This window comes from Ranitomeya variabilis, chromosome 3 (assembly GCF_051348905.1).
Source record: "Ranitomeya variabilis isolate aRanVar5 chromosome 3, aRanVar5.hap1, whole genome shotgun sequence".
NCBI lineage: Eukaryota > Metazoa > Chordata > Amphibia > Anura > Dendrobatidae > Ranitomeya > Ranitomeya variabilis.
Window position 1 is genome coordinate 686445884 of NC_135234.1, and position 26781 is coordinate 686472664.

A 26781-nucleotide genomic window follows, 5' to 3' on the forward strand; every position below is an offset into this window, starting at 1 on the left:
ACACACAGGCCCAGCACTCAAGCAGAAATGCCAATCTTAATCTCCCACTAACACAGTGGTTTTCGGTGGCACACAATGAGAGAGAGATGCCACACACAGCAATGGCACGGAGGCAGACTTGCCAATATTTATCTCCCAATAATTTTTTTTTTTGAAAAGGGAGAATGTACCCCCCCCCAAAAAAAAATGGCCAAGTATTACACAGTGTTTTCAGTGGCACACAATGAGAGAGAGATGCCACACACAGCAATGGCACGGAGGCAGACTTGCCAATATTTATCTCCCAATAATTTTTTTTTTTTTTAAAAGGGAGAATTTAGCAAAAAAAAAAAAAATGGCCAAATATTACACAGTGTTTTCAGTGGCACACAATGAGAGAGAGATGCCACACACAGCAATGGCACGGAGGCAGACTTGACAATATTTATCTCCCACTAATTTTTTTTTTGGAAAAGGGAGAATTTTGAAAAAAAAAAAAATGGCCAAGTATTACACAGTAATAAACATAAATAAGGGCGCTGCACTATATTCACTTAGCCTGCTGCAGCAAATATTAAGAACTAACTACCAAATAGTTCAAAAATATAGGCAAAAAAATCATCCTTCAGCCGATCACGTGATACCCCACGTGCTTGTGACGTCACGCGAGGTCCTGCAGCTTTGCTGCACCTCGTCGGCCAACTGTTACTGGAAGCGCGCATTACCGTCTCGTGAGTGGATTATTATCTACAACATTATACAGGTGCCTGTTACCGGCCGGGACAGGTTCACACCTTGGTATTTCACATCTTGGAGCAACTACAGATTTATTCAAGTTAAACGCGGACATCCTGATAGAGTTACTTTAAAGCCAAAAGGACCTTTCTGAAACGCCTCATGATCATCATTATCGCTGCATTGTAGCAAGTGAAGAGTAAGTGTAAGATGTATTATTAAGCATTTTTCTGTACAAATATTGGTATTATCTCTAATCACTTTTGTTATTCTGATTCTGCCCTTTTTTTGGGGGACACCCAATATACCTGCAGCGCAGATATTTCCCCATAAAGTATTACACAGTGTTTTTGGTGCCACACAATGAGAGACAGATGCCACACTGTCATGATCTCTGCAGGCAGAGATCATAGCAAGCCTATAGAGGGACAAGCTCTCGGAAGATGGAACTATACTGACCATGAACTAAGCCTGCCGCGCAACTAGAAATAGCCAGGTAGCATTTCCTATTTATCGCTAGATGCCCAGCTCTGGCCTAAGACCTAAATAGCTAGCAGAGGGAAATATAAGACCTGGCTCACCTCTAGAGAAATATTCCAAAGAAGACAGTAGCCCCCCACATATAATGACGGTGAGTTCAGATGAAACAACAAACGCAGCAGGAAAATAGTCTTAGCAAATTTGAGGTCCGCTTACTAGATAGCAGAAGACAGATAGTATACTTTCATGGTCAGCAGAAAAACACTAACAAAACACCATCCAGAGATTACCTTAAACTCTGGCATTAACTCATAACGCCAGAGTAGCAATCCCTGATCAACGAGAGCTTTCCAGACACAGTAACAAAACTTCAGCTGTGAACTGGAACAAATAGGCAAAACAAAACATGGACAAAAGTCCAACTTATCTAGTAGTTGTCTAGAAGCAGGAACAAGCACTGAGAGGCATCAGATAACATTGTTGACCGGCAAGAAACCACCAGAGAAATGAGCTTAAATAGCGACACCCACTACTGATGGAATCAGGTGAAACAGGAAAGAGGATGACAAGTCCAATTCCACAAGCGGCCACCGGGGGAGCCCAGAATCCAAATTCACAACAGTACCCCCCCCTCAAGGAGGGGGCACCGAACCCTCACCAGATCCACCAGGGCGACCAGGATGAGCCCTATGGAAGGCACGAACAAGATCAGAAGCATGAACATCAGATGCATTGACCCAAGAATTATCCTCCTGGCCGTAACCCTTCCAGTTGACCAGATACTGGAGCCTCCGTCTGGAAACACGAGAGTCCAAAATTTTCTCCACAACGTACTCCAACTCACCCTCAACCAACACCGGAGCAGGAGGCTCAACTGAAGGTACAACAGGTACCTCATACCTGCGCAATAACGACCGATGAAAAACGTTATGAATGGAAAAGGACGCAGGGAGGTCCAAACGGAAAGAAACAGGATTAAGAATCTCCAATATTCTATAAGGGCCGATGAACCGAGGTTTAAACTTAGGAGAAGAGACCCTCATAGGGACAAAACGAGAAGACAACCACACTAAATCTCCAACACAAAGCCGAGAACCAACACGACGATGACGGTTGGCAAAACGCTGAGTCCTCTCCTGGGACAACTTCAAACCGTCCATAACCTGCCCCCAGATGTGATGCAATCTCTCCACCACCGCATCCACTCCAGGACAATCCGAGGATTCCACCTGACCGGAGGAAAATCGAGGGTGAAACCCCGAATTACAGAAAAACGGGGACACCAAGGTGGAAGAACTGGCCCGATTATTGAGGGCGAACTCTGCCAATGGCAAAAAAGCAACCCAATCATCCTGGTCAGCAGAGACAAAACACCTCAGATATGTCTCAAGGGTCTGATTAGTCCGCTCGGTCTGGCCATTAGTCTGAGGGTGAAAAGCAGATGAAAAAGACAAATCTATGCCCATCCTAGCACAGAATGCCCGCCAAAATCTAGACACAAATTGGGTACCTCTGTCAGAAACAATATTCTCAGGAATACCGTGCAATCGGACAACATTCTGAAAAAACAGAGGAACCAACTCAGAAGAAGAAGGCAACTTGGGCAGAGGAACCAAATGGACCATTTTAGAGAAACGGTCACAGACCACCCAGATGACAGACATCTTCTGGGAAACAGGCAGATCTGAAATAAAATCCATCGAGATGTGTGTCCAAGGCCTCTTAGGAATAGGCAAGGGCAACAGCAGTCCGCTAGCCCGAGAACTACAAGACTTGGCCCGAGCACAAACGTCACATGACTGCACAAAGACTCGCACATCTCGTGACAGAGAAGGCCACCAGAAGGATCTTGCCACCAAATCCCTGGTACCAAAAATTCCGGGATGACCTGCCAATGCAGAAGAATGTACCTCAGAGATGACTCTGCTGGTCCAATCATCCGGAACAAACAGTCTATCAGGCGGACAACGATCCGGTCTATCCGCCTGAAACTCTTGCAAGGACCGCCGCAGATCAGGAGAAACGGCCGACAAAATTACTCCCTCCCTAAGGATACCTGTGGGTTCAGAATTACCAGGAGAGTCCGGGTCAAAACTCCTAGAAAGGGCATCTGCCTTAACATTCTTAGAACCCGGTAGGTATGACACCACAAAATTAAAGCGAGAAAAAAATAAAGACCAGCGCGCCTGTCTAGGATTCAGGCGTCTGGCAGTCTCAAGATAAATCAAATTTTTGTGGTCAGTCAATACCACCACCTGATGCCTAGCCCCCTCGAGCCAATGGCGCCACTCCTCAAACGCCCACTTCATGGCCAAAAGCTCCCGATTCCCAACATCATAATTCCGCTCTGCGGGCGAAAATTTGCGAGAAAAGAAGGCACAAGGCCTAATGACGGAGCAGTCGGAACCTTTCTGCGACAACACTGCCCCAGCTCCGATCTCCGAAGCGTCAACCTCAACCTGAAAAGGCAGATTCACATCAGGCTGACGCAACACAGGGGCAGAGGCAAAACGGCGCTTAAGCTCCTGAAAGGCCTCTACAGCATGAGGGGACCAATTAGCAACATCAGCGCCTTGTCTGGTCAAATCAGTCAGTGGTTTAACGACATCCGAAAAACCAGCAATAAATCGGCGGTAAAAGTTGGCAAAGCCCAAAAATCTCTGAAGACCCTTAAGAGAGGAGGGCTGAGTCCAGTCACAAATAGCTTGCACCTTGACGGGATCCATCTCAATGGAAGAGGGAGAAAAAATATACCCCAAAAAGGAAATTTTCTGGACCCCAAAAACGCACTTAGACCCCTTCACACATAAAGAATTAGACCGCAGAACCTGAAAAACTCTCCTGACCTGCTGGACATGAGAGTCCCAGTCATCAGAAAAAATCAGAATATCATCCAGATATATTATCATAAATTTATCCAGAAAATCGCGGAAAATATCATGCATAAAAGACTGGAAAACTGAAGGGGCATTAGAAAGACCAAAAGGCATGACCAAATACTCAAAGTGGCCCTCGGGCGTATTAAATGCGGTCTTCCACTCATCCCCCTGCCTGATCCGCACCAAGTTATACGCCCCACGAAGATCAATTTTAGAGAACCACTTAGCACCCTCTATACGAGCAAACAAATCAGTAAGCAATGGCAATGGGTATTGATACTTAACAGTGATCTTATTCAGAAGCCGATAATCAATACATGGTCTCAAAGAGCCGTCTTTTTTTGAGACAAAGAAAAACCCAGCTCCCAAGGGAGAAGAAGATGGACGAATATGTCCCTTTTCCAAAGACTCCTTTATATATTCCCGCATAGCAGCATGTTCCGGCACAGACAAATTAAACAAACGACCCTTTGGATATTTACAACCCGGTATCAAATCTATGGCACAATCGCACTCACGGTGCGGAGGTAACGACCCAAGCTTGGGTTCGTCAAAGACGTCTTGATAATCAGAGAGGAACTCAGGGACTTCAGAGGGAATGGACGACGAAATAGAAACCAAAGGTACGTCCCCATGAATACCCTTACATCCCCAGCTCAACACAGACATTGCTCTCCAGTCCAAGACTGGGTTGTGAGACTGCAACCATGGCAATCCCAGTACCAAATCGTCATGTAAATTATACAGCACCAGGAAACGAATAATCTCCTGGTGATCCGGATTGATACGCATGGTTACTTGTGTCCAGTATTGTGGTTTATTATTAGCCAATGGGGTGGAGTCAATCCCCTTCAGAGGAATAAGAGTCTCCAAAGGCTCTAAATCAAAACCACAACGATTGGCAAAGGACCAATCCATAAGACTCAGAGCGGCGCCAGAGTCAACATAGGCGTCCGTGGCAATGGATGACAAAGAGCAAATCAGGGTTACAGACAAAATAAACTTAGACTGAATGGTGCCAATGGAAACAGACTTATCAAGCTTCTTTGTACGCCTAGAGCATGCCGATATAACATGAGTAGAATCCCCACAATAGAAACACAATCCATTCTTCCGTCTAAAATTCTGTCGCTCGCTCCTGGACAGAATTCTATCACACTGCATACTTTCTGGCGTCTTTTCCATAGACACCGCCAGATGGTGCACCGGTTTGCGCTCCCGCAGACGCCTATCAATCTGAATAGCCATTGTCATGGACTCATTCAGACCTGCAGGCAAAGGGAACCCCACCATAACATCCTTAACGGCATCAGAGAGACCTTCTCTGAAAGTTGCCGCCAAGGCGCACTCATTCCACTGAGTAAGCACAGACCATTTACGGAATTTTTGGCAGAAAACTTCAGCTTCGTCTTGCCCCTGAGATAGTGCCATCAAAGTTTTTTCTGCCTGAAGTTCCAAATGAGGTTCCTCATAAAGCAAGCCCAAGGCCAGAAAAAACGCATCCACATCGCGTAACGCAGGATCCCCTGCTGGCAATGAGAAGGCCCAATCTTGAGGGTCACCCCTGAGCAAGGAAATCACAATCCTAACCTGCTGAGCAGGGTCTCCAGCTGAACGAGACTTCAGGGACAAATAAAGCTTACAATTATTTCGGAAATTCTGGAAGCTAGCTCTATTCCCTGTGAAGAACTCCGGCAAAGGAATTCTCGGCTCAGATACCGGAGCATGTACCACAAAATCTTGTAAATTTTGTACTTTCGTGATGAGATTATTCAAACCCGCAGTTACACTCTGGAGATCCATTATTGTCAGGTGCACACAGAGCATACAGAGATTAGGAGGAGAGAGAGAAAAAAGACTGCAGCAAGGCAGACTGGAGGAAAAAAAAAAAAAAAAAAAAAATTCCAGCAGACTTCTTATAACTCTCCTTTCTCAACCTGGGTCTTTAACACTTTATTGGCCGGTCAAACTGTCATGATCTCTGCAGGCAGAGATCATAGCAAGCCTATAGAGGGACAAGCTCTCGGAAGATGGAACTATACTGACCATGAACTAAGCCTGCCGCGCAACTAGAAATAGCCAGGTAGCATTTCCTATTTATCGCTAGATGCCCAGCTCTGGCCTAAGACCTAAATAGCTAGCAGAGGGAAATATAAGACCTGGCTCACCTCTAGAGAAATATTCCAAAGAAGACAGTAGCCCCCCACATATAATGACGGTGAGTTCAGATGAAACAACAAACGCAGCAGGAAAATAGTCTTAGCAAATTTGAGGTCCGCTTACTAGATAGCAGAAGACAGATAGTATACTTTCATGGTCAGCAGAAAAACACTAACAAAACACCATCCAGAGATTACCTTAAACTCTGGCATTAACTCATAACGCCAGAGTAGCAATCCCTGATCAACGAGAGCTTTCCAGACACAGTAACAAAACTTCAGCTGTGAACTGGAACAAATAGGCAAAACAAAACATGGACAAAAGTCCAACTTATCTAGTAGTTGTCTAGAAGCAGGAACAAGCACTGAGAGGCATCAGATAACATTGTTGACCGGCAAGAAACCACCAGAGAAATGAGCTTAAATAGCGACACCCACTACTGATGGAATCAGGTGAAACAGGAAAGAGGATGACAAGTCCAATTCCACAAGCGGCCACCGGGGGAGCCCAGAATCCAAATTCACAACACCACACACAGCAATGGCACGGAGGCAGACTTGCCAATATTTATCTCCCAATAATTTTTTTTTTTTTTTAAAGGGAGAATGTACCCCCCCAAAAAAAAAATGGCCAAGTATTACACAGTGTTTTCAGTGGCACACAATGAGAGAGAGATGCCACACACAGCAATGGCACGGAGGCAGACTTGACAATATTTATCTCCCACTAATTTTTTTTGGGGAAAAGGGAGAATTTAGAGAAAAAAAAAATGGCCAAGTATTACACAGTGTTTTCGGTGCCACACAATGAGAGAGAGATGCCACACACAGCAATGGCACGGAGGCAGACTTGCCAATATTTATCTCCCAATAATATTTTTTTTTTCGAAAAGGGAGAATGTACCCCCCCCAAAAAAATGGCCAAGTATTACACAGTGTTTTCAGTGGCACTGTCATGATCTCAATGGCAAGAGAACATAGCATAAGCATATATAGGAACTAGCTCTTGGAAGATGGAAACTGAGCTGACCATGAACTAAACCTAACGCACAACTAGCAGTGGCCGGGTAGCATGCCTACGTTGATTCTAGATGCCCAGCCCAGCCGGAGGACTAAATAAAGCTAGCAGAGGAAAATATTAGTCCTAGCTCACCTCTAGAGAAATACCCCGAAAGGAGACAGAGGCCCCCCACATGTATTGGCGGTGAGTTGAGATGAAATAACAAACGTAGTATGAAAATAGGTTTAGCAAATTTGAGGTCCACTTACTACATAGCAGAAGACAGAAAGGACACTTTCATGGTCAGCTGAAAACCCTATCAAAAAACACCATCCAGAAATTACTTTAAAACTCTGGCATTAACTCATAACACCAGAGTGGCAATTCCCGTTCACAAGAGCTTTCCAGACACAGTAACGAAACTACAGCTGTGAACTGGAACAAAATGCAAAAACAAACATGGACAAGAGTCCAACTTATCTAGTAGTTGTCTAGGAGCAGGAACAAGCACAGAGAGGCTTCTGATAACATTGTTGACCGGCAAGCAACTAACAGAGCAGCAAGGTTATATAGCGACTCCCACATCTTGATGGGAACAGGTGAACAGAGAAGATGAAGACACCAGTTCAATTCCACCAGTAGCCACCGGGGGAGCCCAGAATCCAAATTCACAACAGTACCCCCCCCTCAAGGAGGGGGCACCGAACCCTCACCAGAACCACCAGGGCGATCAGGATGGGCCCTATGAAAGGCACGAACCAGATCGGAGGCATGAACATCAGATGCATTCACCCAAGAATTATCCTCCTGGCCGTATCCCTTCCACTTGACCAGATACTGGAGTCTCCGTCTGGAAACACGAGAGTCCAAGATTTTCTCCACAACGTACTCCAACTCACCCTCAACCAACACCGGAGCAGGAGGCTCAACGGAAGGCACAACCGGTACCTCATACCTGCGCAATAATGACCGATGAAAAACGTTATGAATAGAAAAGGATGCAGGGAGGTCCAAACGGAAGGAAACAGGGTTAAGAATCTCCAAAATCTTATACGGGCCGATAAACCGAGGCTTAAACTTAGGAGAAGAGACCCTCATAGGGACAAAACGAGAAGACAACCACACCAAATCCCCAACAGAAAGCCGAGGACCAACACGACGGTGGCGGTTGGCAAAAAGCTGAGTCTTCTCCTGGGACAACCTCAAATTGTCCACCACCTGCCCCCAGATCTGATGCAATCTCTCCACCAGAGCATCCACTCCAGGACAATCCGAAGATTCCACCTGACCAGAGGAAAATCGAGGATGAAACCCCGAATTACAGAAAAACGGGGACACCAAAGTGGCAGAGCTGGCCCGATTATTGAGAGCGAACTCCGCCAATGGCAAAAAAGCAACCCAATCATCCTGGTCAGCAGACACAAAACACCTCAGATATGTCTCCAGGGTCTGATTAATCCGCTCGGTCTGGCCATTCGTCTGAGGATGGAAAGCGGACGAAAAAGATAAATCTATGCCCATCCTAGCACAGAATGCCCACCAAAATCTAGACACGAATTGGGTCCCTCTGTCAGAAACGATATTCTCAGGAATACCATGCAAACGAACAACATTTTGAAAAAACAGAGGAACCAACTCGGAAGAAGAAGGTAACTTGGGCAGAGGAACCAAATGGACCATCTTAGAAAAACGGTCACACACCACCCAGATGACAGACATCTTCTGAGAAACAGGCAGATCTGAAATAAAATCCATCGAGATGTGCGTCCAAGGCCTCTTAGGAATAGGCAAGGGCAACAATAATCCACTAGCCCGAGAACAACAAGGCTTGGCCCGAGCACAAATGTCACAAGACTGCACAAAGCCTCGCACATCTCGTGACAGGGAAGGCCACCAGAAGGACCTTGCCACCAAATCCCTGGTACCAAAAATGCCAGGATGACCTGCCAACGCAGAAGAATGAACCTCAGAGATGACTCTACTGGTCCAATCATCAGGAACAAACAGTTTATCAGGTGGGCAACGATCAGGTCTCTCCGCCTGAAACTCCTGCAAGGCCCGCCGCAGGTCTGGAGAAACGGCTGACAATACCACTCCATCCTTAAGGATACCTGTGGGCTCAGAGTTACCAGGCGAGTCAGGCTCAAAACTCCTAGAAAGGGCATCCGCCTTAACATTCTTAGAACCCGGTAGGTATGACACCACAAAATTAAACCGAGAGAAAAATAATGACCAGCGCGCCTGTCTAGGATTCAGGCGCCTGGCGGTCTCAAGATAAATCAAATTTTTGTGGTCAGTCAATACCACCACCTGATGTCTGGCCCCCTCGAGCCAATGGCGCCACTCCTCAAAAGCCCACTTCATGGCCAAAAGCTCCCGATTCCCAACATCATAATTCCGCTCAGCGGGCGAAAATTTACGGGAAAAGAAGGCACAAGGCCTCATCACGGAGCAGTCAGAACTTTTCTGCGACAACACTGCCCCAGCTCCGATCTCAGAAGCGTCGACCTCAACCTGAAAAGGTAGAGCAACATCAGGCTGACGCAACACAGGGGCAGAGGAAAAACGGCGCTTAAGCTCCCGAAAGGCCTCCACAGCATCAGGGGACCAATCAGCAACATCAGCACCCTTCTTAGTCAAATCGGTCAATGGCTTAGCAATATCCGAAAAACCAGCAATAAATCGACGATAAAAGTTAGCAAAGCCCAAAAATTTCTGAAGACTCTTAAGAGAAGAGGGCTGCGTCCAATCACAAATAGCTTGAACCTTGACAGGATCCATTTCAATGGAAGAGGGGGAAAAAATATATCCCAAAAAGGAAATCCTCTGTACCCCAAAAACACACTTAGAACCCTTCACACACAAAGAATTAGACCGCAAAACCTGAAAAACCCTCCTGACTTGCTGGACATGAGAGTCCCAGTCATCCGAAAAAATCAGAATATCATCCAGATACACAATCATAAATTTATCCAAATAATCGCGAAAAATATCATGCATAAAGGACTGGAAAACTGACGGAGCATTAGAAAGACCAAAAGGCATCACTAAATACTCAAAGTGGCCCTCGGGCGTATTAAATGCGGTTTTCCACTCATCCCCCCGCCTGATTCGCACCAAATTATACGCCCCACGAAGGTCAATCTTAGAGAACCACTTGGCCCCCTTTATGCGAGCAAACAAATCAGTCAGCAACGGCAATGGGTATTGATATTTAACAGTGATTTTATTCAAAAGCCGATAATCAATACATGGTCTCAAAGAGCCGTCTTTTTTTGACACAAAGAAAAAACCGGCTCCTAAGGGAGATGACGATGGACGAATATGTCCCTTTTCCAAGGACTCCTTTATATATTCTCGCATAGCAGCATGTTCAGGCACAGACAGATTAAATAAACGACCCTTTGGGTATTTACTACCCGGGATTAAATCTATGGCACAATCGCACTCTCGGTGCGGAGGTAACGAACCAAGCTTGGATTCTTCAAAGACGTCACGATAGTCAGACAGGAACTCAGGAATTTCAGAGGGAATGGATGATGAAATGGAAACCACAGGTACATCCCCATGAGCCCCCTTACATCCCCAGCTCAACACAGACATAGCTCTCCAGTCGAGGACTGGGTTGTGAGATTGCAGCCAAGGCAATCCTAGCACCAAATCATCATGTAGATTATACAGCACCAGAAAGCGAATAATCTCCTGGTGATCCGGATTAATACGCATAGTTACTTGTGTCCAGTATTGTGGTTTATTATTAGCCAATGGGGTGGAGTCAATCCCCTTCAGAGGAATAGAAGTCTCCAAAGGCTCTAAATCATACCCACAGCGTTTGGCAAAGGACCAATCCATAAGACTCAAAGCGGCGCCAGAGTCGACATAGGCGTCCGTGGTAATAGATGACAAAGAGCAAATCAGGGTCACAGATAGAATAAATTTAGACGGTAAGGTGCAAATGGAAACAGATTTACCAAGCTTTTTAGTGCGCTTAGAGCATGCTGATATAACATGAGTAGAATCACCACAATAGAAACACAACCCATTTTTCCGTCTAAAATTCTGCCGCTCGCTTCGGGACAGAATTCTATCACACTGCATACTCTCTGGCGACTTCTCAGTGGACACCGCCAGATGGTGCACTGGTTTGCGCTCCCGCAAACGCCTATCGATCTGAATAGCCATTGTCATGGACTCATTCAGACCCGCAGGCACAGGGAACCCCACCATAACATCCTTAATGGCATCAGAGAGACCCTCTCTGAAAGTCGCCGCCAGGGCGCACTCATTCCACTGAGTAAGCACAGACCATTTACGGAATCTTTGGCAGTAAATTTCCGCTTCATCTTGCCCCTGAGATAGGGACATCAAAGTTTTTTCTGCCTGAAGCTCCAAATGAGGTTCGTCATAAAGCAACCCCAAGGCCAGAAAAAACGCATCCACATTGAGCAACGCAGGATCCCCTGGTGTCAATGAAAAAGCCCAGTCTTGAGGGTCGCCCCGGAGCAAGGAAATCACAATCCTGACCTGCTGTGCAGGGTCTCCGGCAGAGCGAGATTTCAGAGACAAAAATAATTTGCAATTATTTCGAAAATTCTGAAACCCGGATCTATTCCCCGAGAAAAATTCCGGCAAAGGAATTCTCGGCTCAGATACAGGTGCATGACAAACAAAATCTTGCAAATTTTGTACCTTCGTGGCGAGATTATTCAAACCTGCAGTTACACTCTGAAGATCCATTACAAACAGGTGGACACAGAGCCATTCAAGGGTTAAGAGGAGGTAAGAAGCAGCTAGACAGCAATTAAGGGCTAGGCAGCCAAACTCTGAGGGGAAAAAAAAAAAAATTTCCCTTCAACACTTCTTTTTCTCCTGCTTCAGCCCAAACAATTAACACTTTGCAGGCCGGTCAAACTGTCATGATCTCAATGGCAAGAGAACATAGCATAAGCATATATAGGAACTAGCTCTTGGAAGATGGAAACTGAGCTGACCATGAACTAAACCTAACGCACAACTAGCAGTGGCCGGGTAGCATGCCTACGTTGATTCTAGATGCCCAGCCCAGCCGGAGGACTAAATAAAGCTAGCAGAGGAAAATATTAGTCCTAGCTCACCTCTAGAGAAATACCCCGAAAGGAGACAGAGGCCCCCCACATGTATTGGCGGTGAGTTGAGATGAAATAACAAACGTAGTATGAAAATAGGTTTAGCAAATTTGAGGTCCACTTACTACATAGCAGAAGACAGAAAGGACACTTTCATGGTCAGCTGAAAACCCTATCAAAAAACACCATCCAGAAATTACTTTAAAACTCTGGCATTAACTCATAACACCAGAGTGGCAATTCCCGTTCACAAGAGCTTTCCAGACACAGTAACGAAACTACAGCTGTGAACTGGAACAAAATGCAAAAACAAACATGGACAAGAGTCCAACTTATCTAGTAGTTGTCTAGGAGCAGGAACAAGCACAGAGAGGCTTCTGATAACATTGTTGACCGGCAAGCAACTAACAGAGCAGCAAGGTTATATAGCGACTCCCACATCTTGATGGGAACAGGTGAACAGAGAAGATGAAGACACCAGTTCAATTCCACCAGTAGCCACCGGGGGAGCCCAGAATCCAAATTCACAACAGGCACACAATGAGAGAGAGATGCCACACACAGCAATGGCACGGAGGCAGACTTGCCAATATTTATCTCCCAATAATTTTTTTTTTTTAAAAGGGAGAATGTACCCCCCCCCAAAAAAAAATGGCCAAGTATTACACAGTGTTTTCAGTGGCACACAATGAGAGAGAGATGCCACACACAGCAATGGCACGGAGGCAGACTTGCCAATATTTATCTCCCAATAATTTTTTTTTTTTTGAAAAGGGAGAATGTACCCAAAAAAAAAAAAAATGGCCAAGTATTACACAGTGTTTTCAGTGGCACACAATGAGAGAGAGATGCCACACACAGCAATGGCACGGAGGCAGACTTGCCAATATTTATCTCCCAATAATTTTTTTTTTTTGAAAAGGGAGAATGTACCCCCCCCCAAAAAAATGGCCAAGTATTACACAGTGTTTTCAGTGGCACACAATGAGAGACAGATGCCACACACAGCAATGGCACGGAGGCAGACTTGCCAATATTTATCTCCCAATAATTTTTTTTTTTTTTTGAAAAGGGAGAATGTACCCCCCCCAAAAAAAATGGCCAAGTATTACACAGTGTTTTCAGTGGCACACAATGAGAGAGAGATGCCACACACAGCAATGGCACGGAGGCAGACTTGCCAATATTTATCTCCCAATAATTTTTTTTTTTTGAAAAGGGAGAATGTACCCCCCCAAAAAAAAATGGCCAAGTATTACACAGTGTTTTCAGTGGTACACAATGAGAGACAGATGCCACACACAGCAATGGCACGGAGGCAGACTTGCCAATATTTATCTCCCAATAATTTTTTTTTTTTTTTGAAAAGGGAGAATGTACCCCCCCAAAAAAAAATGGCCAAGTATTACACAGTGTTTTCAGTGGCACACAATGAGAGAGAGATGCCACACACAGCAATGGCACGGAGGCAGACTTGACAATATTTATCTCCCGCTAATTTTTTTTTTGGGAAAAGGGAGAATTTAGAAAAAAAAAAAAAATGGCCAAGTATTACACAGTGTTTTCGGTGCCACACAATGAGAGACAGATGCCACACACAGCAATGGCACGGAGGCAGACTTGCCAATATTTATCTCCCTGCAGTTATCTCAGAAAAGTATGGCATGCAGCTGTAAAAAGGACTGCTGCACACAAAAGTGTGGACAAACACACAAGATAGCTGTGCAGAAAGGAAGGAAAAACAGGATTTGTGCTTTGAAAAAAGCAGTTGGTTTACACAGCGTCGTACACACAAAGCAACGCAGCTATCAGGGAGCTTTCTAGGGCAGCCCAATGAGCTACAGAGCTGAGGAAAAAAAATGTAGCTTCCACTGTCCTGCAAACAAAAGGTGGTATTGGACAGTGGAAATCGCTACAGCACAAGCGGTTTGTGGCTTTATGTACCCTGCCTATCACTATCCCTGCTTCTGAAGAAGCGGCAGCAACCTCTCCCTACGCTCAGATCAGCAGCAGTAAGATGGCGGTCGGCGGGAACACCCCTTTATAGCCCCTGTGACGCGGCAGAAAGCAAGCCAATCACTGCAATGCCCTTCTCTAAGATGGTGGGGACTGAGATCTATGTCATCACGCTGCCCACACTCTGCGTCCACCTTCATTGGCTGAGAAATGGCGCTTTTAGCGTCATTGAAACGCGACTTTGGCGCAAAAGTCGCGTACCGCATGGCAGACCCCACACAGGGATCGGCTCGGTTTCATGAGACGCCGACTTTGCCAAAAGTCGGCGACTTATGAAAATGAACGATCCGTTTCGCTCAACCCTACTTATGACTATGTGATATTTCAGTTTTTCTTTTTTATTAAATTTGCAAAAATGTATACATTACTTTTCTTTTCAGTCAAGATGGGGTGCAGAGTGTACATTAATGTGAAAAACAACAACTTTTTTTAACTCACCAAATGGCTGCAATGAAACAAACAGTGAAAAGTTGAAAGGGGTCTGAATACTTTCCGTATCCAGTGTATATATATAGATACTGTATATACATATGTGTTTCTGGATAGATATATATATATATTGGTAGGAGCGTCACTCTGTCCAAAGCCTTTATAGACTGCACAAGCGCATCGCGCCTGTGCAGTTTGGACCCCACAGAGTTACACATCCGGGGATGAGGATTGTGGCCCAGGAGATTGCGGTATGCGTAAGCACTGAACGCATACGGCGATCTCCGGCACAACAACTTACCTAGCAGGTATTGCCGCGGGGTAGATTGTGATTGGACTGTGGAGCTTTCCATTCCTGTCCTGCAGCCGTGACACGCGTCTGAGCATCACTCTTGTACACGCAGCACGTGATGGTGACGCGTTTCCCAGAGCTGAGCCCTGTGCCGGGCATTGAGGCTGCCGAGCAGTGAGAGGACCGGAGCCCCGGTAACGCCATGCCGAGCAGATAGCCCCGGACTCCGCTTTCTGATGGTGCCCCCTGTTATGACCCCAATGGCAGGGGGTCTCAGAGACAATAGCGAAGTCTGCAAACATAAAACCCAGCTCATAGGGCAGTGGTAACTGGGCTGACCATATACCTGAACCTAGCACACAAATAACAGCAGCCGGGGAACGTACCTACGTTGATTCTAGACGTCTCGCGCCAGCCGGAGAACTAACTAACCCTAGAAGGGAAAAGAAAGACCTTTCTTGCCTCCAGAGGAAATACCCCAAAAAGTTGGATACAAGCCCCTAACAAATAATAACGGTGAGGTAAGAAGAAAAGACAAACGCAAGAAATGAACTAGGTTTTAGCAAAGAGAGGCCCGCTAACTAATAGCAGAATATAGGAAGATGACTTATATGGTCAGCAAAAACCCTCACAAAAACTCCACGCGGAATATTCAAGAACCCCCGAACCGTCTAACGGCACGGGGGGAGAACATCCGCACCCTAGAGCTTCCAGCAATATAAGGAATCACATTTAGTACAAGCTGGACAAAAATAAGAGCACAGAAAATAACCAAAAACAAGAAAGCAGGACTTAGCTTAATTTTGCAAAGAACCAGGACGAGCAGATAGGAGCAAACAGAAGGATCTGATTACAACGATGCCAGGCACCAGACTGAAAATCCAGGACGTTCAAATAGCGACACCCCTGGACTAACGAGGCCAGGTGGATACCAAGCAAGGGAAGGAATATCAAAGTGTCATATCACTAGTGACCACAAGAGGGAGCCAAAAGGTCAATTCACAACAGTACCCCCCCTTAAGGAGGGGTCACCGAACCCTCACCAGGACCACCAGGGCGATCAGGATGAGCAGCGTGAAAGGCACGAACCAAATCGGCCGCATGCACATCAGAGGCGACCACCCAGGAATTATCCTCCTGACCATAGCCCTTCCACTTGACCAGATACTGAAGCCTCCGCCTGGAGAGACGAGAATCCAAGATCTTTTCCACCACGTACTCCAACTCGCCCCCAACCAACACCGGAGCAGGAGGCTCAACAGTAGGAACCACAGGCACAACGTACCGCCGCAACAAGGACCTATGGAACACGTTGTGAATGGCAAACGACACAGGAAGTTCCAAGCGAAAGGACACTGGATTAAGAATTTCCAAAATCTTATAAGGACCGATGAAGCGAGGCTTAAATTTAGGAGAGGAGACCTTCATAGGAACAAAGCGAGAAGACAGCCACACCAAATCCCCAACGCGAAGTCGGGGACCCACACCGCGGCGGCGGTTGGCAAAACGCTGAGCCTTCTCCTGTGACAACTTCAAGTTGTCCACCACATGATCCCAAATCCGCTGCAACCTATCCACCACAGAATCCACCCCAGGACAGTCAGACGGCTCCACATGTCCCGAGGAAAAACGAGGATGGAGACCAGAGTTGCAGAAAAATGGCGAAACCAAGATAGCGGAACTAGCCCGATTATTAAGGGCAAACTCAGCCAACGGCAAGAAGGTCACCCAATCATCCTGATCTGCAGAAACAAAACATCTCAAATAAGCCTCTAGAGTCTGATTTGTTCGCTCAGTTTGGCCATTAGTCTGTTATGACCCCAATGGCGAGGGTCTCAGAGGAACGTGGAAGTCTGCAGAATACAAAAATCCAGCTCATAGGGCAGTGGTAACTGGGTTGACCATATATCTACTCCTAACGCCAACACTAGAAGTAGCCGGGGATCATTCCTACGTTGATTCTAGATGACACGCGCCAGCCGGAGAATCTAGCTACCCCTAGTAGAGGAAAACAAAGACCTTTCTTGCCTCCAGAGAAGGGGACCCCAAAGCTGGATAGAAGCCCCCCACAAATAATGACGGTGAGGTAAGAGGAAATGACAAACACAGAAATGAACCAGGTTTAGCACAGAGAGGCCCGCTTACTGATAGCAGAATAAAGAAAGGTAACTTATATGGTCAACAAAAACCCTATCAAAATCCACACTGGAAATTCAAGAACCCCCGAACCGTCTAACGGTCCGGGGGGAGAACACCAGCCCCCTAGAGCTTCCAGCAAAGGTCAGGATATAGATTTGGAACAAGCTGGACAAAAATACAAAACCAAAACAAATAGCAAAAAGCAAAAGGCAGACTTAGCTGATATAACTGGAACCAGGATCAGTAGACAAGAGCACAGCAGACTAGCTCTGATAACTACGTTGCCAGGAATTGAACTGAAGGTCCAGGGAGCTGATATAGCAACACCCCTAACTAACGACCCAGGTGCGGATAAAAGGAATGACAGAAAAACCAGAGTCAAAAAACTAGTAACCACTAGAGGGAGCAAAAAGCAAATTCACAACAGTACCCCCCCTTAGTGAGGGGTCACCGAACCCTCACCACGACCACCAGGGCGATCAGGATGAGCGGCATGAAAGGCACGAACTAAATCGGCCGCATGAACATCAGAGGCGACCACCCAGGAATTATCCTCCTGACCATAGCCCTTCCACTTGACCAGGTACTGAAGCCTCCGCCTGGAGAGGCGAGAATCCAAGATCTTCTCCACCACGTACTCCAACTCGCCCTCAACCAACACCGGAGCAGGAGGCTCAGCAGAAGGAACTACAGGCACAATGTACCGCCGCAACAAGGACCTATGAAATACATTGTGAATAGCAAACGACACAGGAAGATCCAGACGAAAAGATACAGGATTAAGGATTTCCAATATCTTGTAAGGCCCAATAAAACGAGGTTTAAATTTGGGAGAGGAGACCTTCATAGGAACAAAGCGGGAAGAAAGCCACACCAAATCCCCAACGCGTAGTCGGGGACCCACACCGCGGCGGCGGTTGGCAAAGCGCTGAGCCTTCTCCTGTGACAACTTCAAGTTGTCCACCACATGATTCCAGATCTGCTGCAACCTATCCACCACAGAATCCACCCCAGGACAGTCAGAAGGCTCCACATGACCCGAAGAAAAGCGAGGATGGAAACCAGAGTTGCAGAAAAAAGGCGAAACCAAGGTGGCGGAACTAGCCCGATTATTAAGGGCAAACTCAGCCAACGGCAAGAATGTCACCCAATCGTCCTGATCAGCAGAGACAAAACACCTCAAATAAGCCTCCAAAGTCTGATTGGTTCGCTCCGTCTGTCCATTAGTCTGAGGATGGAAAGCAGACGAAAACGACAAATCAATGCCCATCCTACTACAAAAGGATCGCCAGAACCTGGAAACGAACTGGGATCCTCTGTCTGACACAATATTCTCAGGGATGCCGTGCAAACGAACCACGTTCTGGAAAAACACAGGAACCAGATCGGAAGAGGAAGGCAGCTTAGGCAAAGGAACCAAATGGACCATCTTGGAGAAGCGATCACATATCACCCAGATAACGGACATGCCCTGAGATAGCGGAAGATCAGAAATGAAATCCATGGAGATATGTGTCCAAGGTCTCTTCGGGACAGGCAAGGGCAAGAGCAAACCGCTGGCACGAGAACAGCAAGGCTTAGCTCGAGCACAAGTCCCACAGGACTGCACAAATGACCGCACATCCCTTGACAAGGAAGGCCACCAAAAGGACCTGGCCACCAGATCTCTGGTGCCAAAAATTCCCGGGTGACCTGCCAACACCGAGGAATGAACCTCGGAAATGACTCTGCTGGTCCACTTATCCGGGACAAACAGTCTGTCAGGTGGACAAGACTCAGGCCTATCAGCCTGAAATCTCTGCAACACACGTCGCAGATCCGGAGAAATAGCTGACAAGATAACTCCATCTTTAAGAATACCAACAGGATCAGCGACTCCAGGAGCATCAGGCACAAAGCTCCTAGAAAGAGCATCGGCCTTCACATTCTTTGAACCTGGTAAATACGAGACAACAAAATCAAAGCGGGAGAAAAACAATGACCAGCGGGCCTGTCTCGGATTAAGGCGTTTAGCAGACTCGAGATACATCAGATTTTTGTGATCAGTCAAGACCACCACACGATGCTTAGCACCCTCGAGCCAATGACGCCACTCCTCAAATGCCCATTTCATGGCCAACAACTCCCGATTGCCCACATCATAATTTCGCTCGGCAGGCGAAAATTTCCTAGAGAAAAAGGCACAAGGCTTCATAACAGAGCAACCAGGGCCTCTCTGCGACAAAACGGCCCCTGCCCCAATCTCCGAAGCATCCACCTCAACCTGAAAGGGAAGTGAGACGTCAGGCTGGCACAAAACAGGCGCCGAAGTAAACCGGCGTTTCAACTCCTGGAAAGCCTCCACGGCAGCAGGAGCCCAGTTAGCTACATCGGAGCCCTTCTTGGTCATATCCGTCAAAGGTTTCACAATGCTAGAAAAATTAGCGATAAAACGACGGTAGAAGTTAGCGAAGCCCAAGAACTTCTGAAGACTCTTAACTGACGAGGGCTGAGTCCAATCAAGAATAGCTCGGACCTTGACTGGGTCCATCTCCACAGCAGAAGGGGAAAAAATGAACCCCAAAAAGGGAACCTTCTGTACACCAAAGAGACACTTTGAGCCCTTGACAAACAAAGAATTTTCACGCAAAATTTTAAAGACCAACCTGACCTGCTCCACATGCGAATCCCAATTATCAGAAAAAACCAAAATATCATCCAGATAAACAATCAAAAATTTATCCAGATACTTCCGGAAAATGTCATGCATAAAGGACTGAAAAACTGAAGGCGCATTGGAGAGCCCAAAAGGCATCACCAAGTACTCAAAATGACCTTCGGGCGTATTGAATGCGGTTTTCCATTCATCACCTTGCTTAATGCGCACAAGGTTGTACGCACCACGAAGGTCTATCTTGGTGAACCACTTGGCACCCTTAATCCGGGCAAACAAGTCAGACAACAGCGGTAAAGGATACTGAAATTTGACAGTGATCTTATTTAAAAGCCGATAATCAATACAAGGTCTCAAAGATCCGTCCTTTTTTGCCACAAAAAAGAATCCCGCACCAAGAGGGGAAGAAGACGGACGAATATGTCCTTTTTCCAGAGACTCCTTGATATATGAACGCATAGCGGTATGTTCAGGTACCGACAGATTAAACAGTCTTCCCTTAGGAAATTTACTGCCTGGGATCAAATCTATAGCACAGTCACAGTCCCTATGAGGAGGCAGTGCACTGGACTCAGACTCACTGAAGACATCCTGATAATCAGACAAATACTCCGGAACTTCCGAAGGCGTAGAAGAAGCAATAGACACAGGCAGGGAATCCTCATGAATACCACGACAGCCCCAACTTGAGACTGACATAGCCTTCCAGTCCAGGACTGGATTATGGGTCTGTAACCATGGCAGCCCTAAAACGACCAAATCATGCATTTTATGTAAAACCAGGAAACGTATCACCTCGCGGTGTTCAGGAGTCATGCACATGGTAACCTGAGTCCAATACTGCGGTTTATTTGCTGCCAATGGTGTAGCATCAATACCCCTAAGAGGAATAGGATTTTCTAATGGTTCAAGAGTAAATCCACAGCGCTTAGCAAATGAGAGATCCATGAGACTCAGGGCAGCACCTGAATCTACAAACGCCATGACAGGATAAGATGACAGTGAGCAAATCAAAGTTACAGACAGAATAAATTTAGGTTGCAAATTACCAACGGTGACAGGACTAACAACCTTAGCTATACGTTTAGAGCATGCTGAGATAACATGTGTAGAATCACCACAGTAGTAGCACAAGCCATTCCGGCGTCTATGAATTTTCCGCTCATTTCTAGTCAGGATTCTATCACATTGCATTAAATCAGGTGTCTGTTCAGACAACACCATGAGGGAATTTGCGGTTTTTCTATCACATTGCACCGAATTAGGTGTCTGTTCAGACAACACCATGAGGGAATTTGCGGTTTTGCGCTCCCGCAACCGCCGGTCAATTTGAATAGCCAGTGCCATAGTATCATTCAGACCTGTGGGAATGGGAAAACCCACCATAACATTCTTAATGGCTTCAGAAAGGCCATTTCTAAAATTAGCGGCCAGTGCACACTCGTTCCAATGTGTCAGCACGGACCATTTCCGAAATTTTTGGCAATACACTTCAGCCTCGTCCTGCCCCTGAGACATAGACAACAAGGCCTTTTCTGCCTGAATCTCAAGATTGGGTTCCTCATAAAGTAAACCGAGCGCCAGAAAAAACGCATCAAGATCAGCCAATGCCGGATCTCCTGGCGCCAGCGAAAAAGCCCAATCCTGAGGGTCGCCCCGTAAGAACGAAATAACAATTTTTACTTGCTGAGCAGAATCTCCTGATGAACAGGGTCTCCGGGACAAAAACAATTTACAATTATTCACGAAATTCCTAAACTTAAACCTGTCTCCGGAAAACAGTTCAGGAATCGGTATTTTAGGTTCTGACCTAGGATTTCTGATAACATAGTCTTGTATGCCCTGCACACGAGTAGCCAGCTGGTCCACACTTGTAATCAAGGTCTGGACATTCATGTCGGCAGCAAGCATAGCCACTCTGAGGTAAAGGGGAAGGAGAAAAAAAAAACTCAGAATCTTCTTTCTTATAATCCCTCTTCTGCAATGCATTAAACATTTAATACTGGCCTGGCAAACTGTTATGACCCCAATGGCGAGGGTCTCAGAGGAACGTGGAAGTCTGCAGAATACAAAAATCCAGCTCATAGGGCAGTGGTAACTGGGTTGACCATATATCTACTCCTAACGCCAACACTAGAAGTAGCCGGGGATCATTCCTACGTTGATTCTAGATGACACGCGCCAGCCGGAGAATCTAGCTACCCCTAGTAGAGGAAAACAAAGACCTTTCTTGCCTCCAGAGAAGGGGACCCCAAAGCTGGATAGAAGCCCCCCACAAATAATGACGGTGAGGTAAGAGGAAATGACAAACACAGAAATGAACCAGGTTTAGCACAGAGAGGCCCGCTTACTGATAGCAGAATAAAGAAAGGTAACTTATATGGTCAACAAAAACCCTATCAAAATCCACACTGGAAATTCAAGAACCCCCGAACCGTCTAACGGTCCGGGGGGAGAACACCAGCCCCCTAGAGCTTCCAGCAAAGGTCAGGATATAGATTTGGAACAAGCTGGACAAAAATACAAAACCAAAACAAATAGCAAAAAGCAAAAGGCAGACTTAGCTGATATAACTGGAACCAGGATCAGTAGACAAGAGCACAGCAGACTAGCTCTGATAACTACGTTGCCAGGAATTGAACTGAAGGTCCAGGGAGCTGATATAGCAACACCCCTAACTAACGACCCAGGTGCGGATAAAAGGAATGACAGAAAAACCAGAGTCAAAAAACTAGTAACCACTAGAGGGAGCAAAAAGCAAATTCACAACATAGTCTGAGGATGAAAGGCAGATGAAAACGACAAATCAATGCCCATCCTAGCACAAAAGGATCGCCAGAACCTGGAAACAAACTGGGATCCTCTGTCAGACACGATATTCTCAGGAATGCCGTGCAAACGAACCACATTCTGAAAGAATAACGGAACCAGATCAGAAGAGGAAGGCAGCTTAGGTAAGGGCACCAAATGGACCATCTTGGAAAAGCGATCACATATCACCCAGATGACAGACATGCCCCGAGACACTGGAAGATCCGAAATGAAATCCATGGAAATGTGTGTCCAAGGCCTCTTCGGGACAGGCAAGGGCAAAAGCAACCCGCTGGCACGAGAACAGCAAGGCTTAGCCCGAGCACAAGTCCCACAGGACTGCACAAATGACCGCACATCCCGTGACAAAGAAGGCCACCAAAAGGACCTAGCCACCAAATCTCTGGTGCCAAAAATACCCGGATGCCCTGACAACACCGAGGAGTGAACCTCGGAAATGACTCTACTGGTCCATTTATCAGGAACAAACAGTCTGTCAGGTGGACAAGAGTCAGGTCTATCAGCCTGAAATCTCTGCAACACACGTCGCAAATCCGGAGAAATGGCCGACAAGATTACTCCCTCTTTAAGAATACCAACTGGCTCTGAGGCTCCAGGAGAGTCAGGCACAAAGCTCCTAGAAAGAGCATCAGCCTTAACATTCTTTGAACCAGGCAGGTACGAGACCACGAAGTCAAAACGGGAGAAAAATAATGACCAACGGGCCTGTCTAGGATTCAGGCGTTTAGCAGACTCGAGATACATCAGATTTTTGTGATCAGTCAAAACCACCACACGATGCTTAGCACCCTCGAGCCAATGACGCCACTCCTCAAATGCCCACTTCATGGCCAACAACTCCCGATTGCCAACATCATAATTCCGCTCAGCAAGCGAAAATTTCCTAGAAAAAAAAGCACATGGTCTCATTACTGAGCAACCAGGGCTTCTCTGCGACAAAACGGCCCCTGCACTGATCTCAGAAGCATCCACTTCAACCTGAAAGGGAAGCGAGACATCAGGCTGACACAAAACAGGCGCCGAAGTAAACCGGCGCTTCAGCTCCTGAAAAGCCTCCACGGCTGCAGGAGCCCAGTTAGCAACATCAGAACCTTTCTTGGTCATATCCGTCAAAGGTTTAACAACGCTAGAAAAATTAGCGATAAAACGATGGTAGAAGTTAGCAAAACCCAAGAACTTCTGAAGACTCTTAACCGACGTGGGCTGAGTCCAATCATGAATAGCTCGGACCTTGACTGGGTCCATCTCCACAGCAGAAGGGGAGAAGATAAAACCCAAAAAGGGAACCTTCTGCACACCAAAGAGACACTTTGAGCCCTTAATAAACAAAGCATTCTCACGCAAAACCTGAAACACCATCCTGACCTGCCTTACATGGGAGTCCCAATCATCAGAAAAAAACAGAATATCATCCAGATAAACAATCATAAATTTATCCAGATACTTCCGGAAGATGTCATGCATAAAGGACTGAAACACTGAAGGAGCATTAGAGAGCCCAAAAGGCATCACCAAGTACTCAAAATGACCTTCGGGCGTATTAAATGCAGTTTTCCATTCATCTCCCTGCTTAATGCGCGCAAGGTTGTACGCACCACGAAGGTCTATCTTGGTGAACCACTTGGCACCCTTAATCCGGGCAAACAAGTCTGACAACAGAGGCAAAGGATACTGAAATTTAACAGTGATTTTATTCAGAAGTCGATAGTCTATACAAGGTCTCAAAGATCCGTCCTTCTTGGCCACAAAGAAAAATCCCGCACCAAGAGGGGAAGAGGATGGACGAATATGTCCCTTCTCCAGAGACTCCTTAATATACGAACGCATTGCGGTATGCTCAGGTACAGACAGATTAAATAATCTTCCCTTAGGAAACTTACTACCTGGAATCAAATCTATAGCGCAGTCACAGTCCCTATGAGGAGGAAGAGCACTGGACCTGGACTCGCTGAATACATCCTGATAATCAGACAAATACTCAGGAACATCCGAAGGAGTAGAGGAAGCAATAGACACCGGCGGGGAATCGCAATGAATTCCCTGACAGCCCCAACTTGACACAGACATAGCCTTCCAATCCAAAACTGGATTGTGAGTTTGTAACCATGGCAGACCCAAAACGACCAAATCATGCATTTTATGCAAAACAAGAAAACGAATCACCTCTCGATGTTCAGGAGACATGCACATGGTCACCTGTGTCCAAAACTGCGGCTTATTTTCCGCCAATGGCGTAGCATCAATACCTCTAAGAGGGATAGGATTAACCAAAGGCTCCAGAACAAAACCACAGCGCTTGGCAAACGACAGATCCATAAGACTCAGGGCAGCACCTGAATCCACAAATGCCATAACAGGATAGGAAGACAATGAGCAAATTAAAGTCACAGACAAAATAAATTTAGGTTGCAAATTACCAATGGCGACCGGACTAACCACCTTTGTTAAGCGTTTAGAGCATGCTGATATAACGTGTAGAATCACCACAGTAGAAACACAACCCATTCTGACGTCTATGATTTTTCCGTTCAATTCTAGTGTGAACTCTATCACATTGCAATAACTCAGGTGTCTGTTCGGACAACACCACCAGGGAATTAGCGACTTTGCGCTCCCGTAAACGCCGGTCAATTTGAATAGCCAACGCCATGGAGCCATTCAGACTTGTAGGAACGGAGAAACCCACCATCACATTCTTAATGGCTTCAGAAAGGCCATTTCTGAAATTTGCGGCCAGAGCACACTCATTCCACTGAGTAAGCACGGACCATTTCCGAAATTTTTGGCAATAAACTTCAGCTTCATCCTGGAAGCTTTTTCTGCCTGAATTTCAAGATTGGGCTCCTCGTAGAGCAACCCAAGCGCCAGAAAAAACGCATCAACATCTGCCAAAGCCGGATCGCCTGACGCCAACGAGAAGGCCCAATCCTGAGGGTCGCCCCGTAAGAAAGAGATAACAATTTTTACTTGCTGAGCTGAGTCTCCAGACGAACGAGGTCTCAGAGATAGAAACAATTTACAATTATTCCTGAAATTTCTAAATTTAAATCAGTCTCCAGAGAACAATTCCGGAATAGGTATTTTAGGTTCTGACATTGGACTGCTAGTAACAAAATCTTGAATACTCTGCACACGAGCAGCAAGCTGATCCACACTAGTAATCAAGGTCTGGACATTCATGTCTGCAGCAAGGCTCCAGCCACTCTGAGATAAAGGGGAGGAAAGAAAGAGAAAAAAAAAAAAACTCAGAATTTCCTTTCTTATAATCCCACTTCTGCAATGCATTAAATATTCACTTATGGCCTGGCATACTGTTATGACCCCAATGGCAGGAGGTCTCAGAGACAATAGCGAAGTCTGCAAACATAAAACCCAGCTCATAGGGCAGTGGTAACTGGGCTGACCATATACCTGAACCTAGCACACAAATAACAGCAGCCGGGGAACGTACCTACGTTGATTCTAGACGTCTCGTGCCAGCCGGAGAACTAACTAACCCTAGAAGGGAAAAGAAAGACCTTTCTTGCCTCCAGAGGAAATACCCCAAAAAGTTGGATACAAGCCCCTAACAAATAATAACGGTGAGGTAAGAAGAAAAGACAAACGCAAGAAATGAACTAGGTTTTAGCAAAGAGAGGCCCGCTAACTAATAGCAGAATATAGGAAGATGACTTATATGGTCAGCAAAAACCCTCACAAAAACTCCACGCGGAATACTCAAGAACCCCTGAACCGTCTAACGGCACGGGGGGAGAACATCCGCACCCTAGAGCTTCCAGCAATATAAGGAATCACATTTAGTACAAGCTGGACAAAAATAAGAGCACAGAAAATAACCAAAAACAAGAAAGCAGGACTTAGCTTAATTTTGCAAAGAACCAGGACCAGCAGATAGGAGCAAACAGAAGGATCTGATTACAACGATGCCAGGCACCAGACTGAAAATCCAGGAAGTTCAAATAGCGACACCCCTGGACTAACGAGGCCAGGTGGATACCAAGCAAGGGAAGGAATATCAAAGTGTCATATCACTAGTGACCACAAGAGGGAGCCAAAAGGTCAATTCACAACAGCCTCCCACCC

General features: G+C 46.2%; 1 long non-coding RNA gene across 1 annotated transcript in view; it reads left to right on the forward strand.

Annotated features, from left to right (window-relative positions):
- Positions 1-26781, forward strand: part of LOC143818517 (uncharacterized) — a 167277-nt gene that overhangs the window by 21964 nt on the left and 118532 nt on the right. The window lies entirely within an intron of this gene.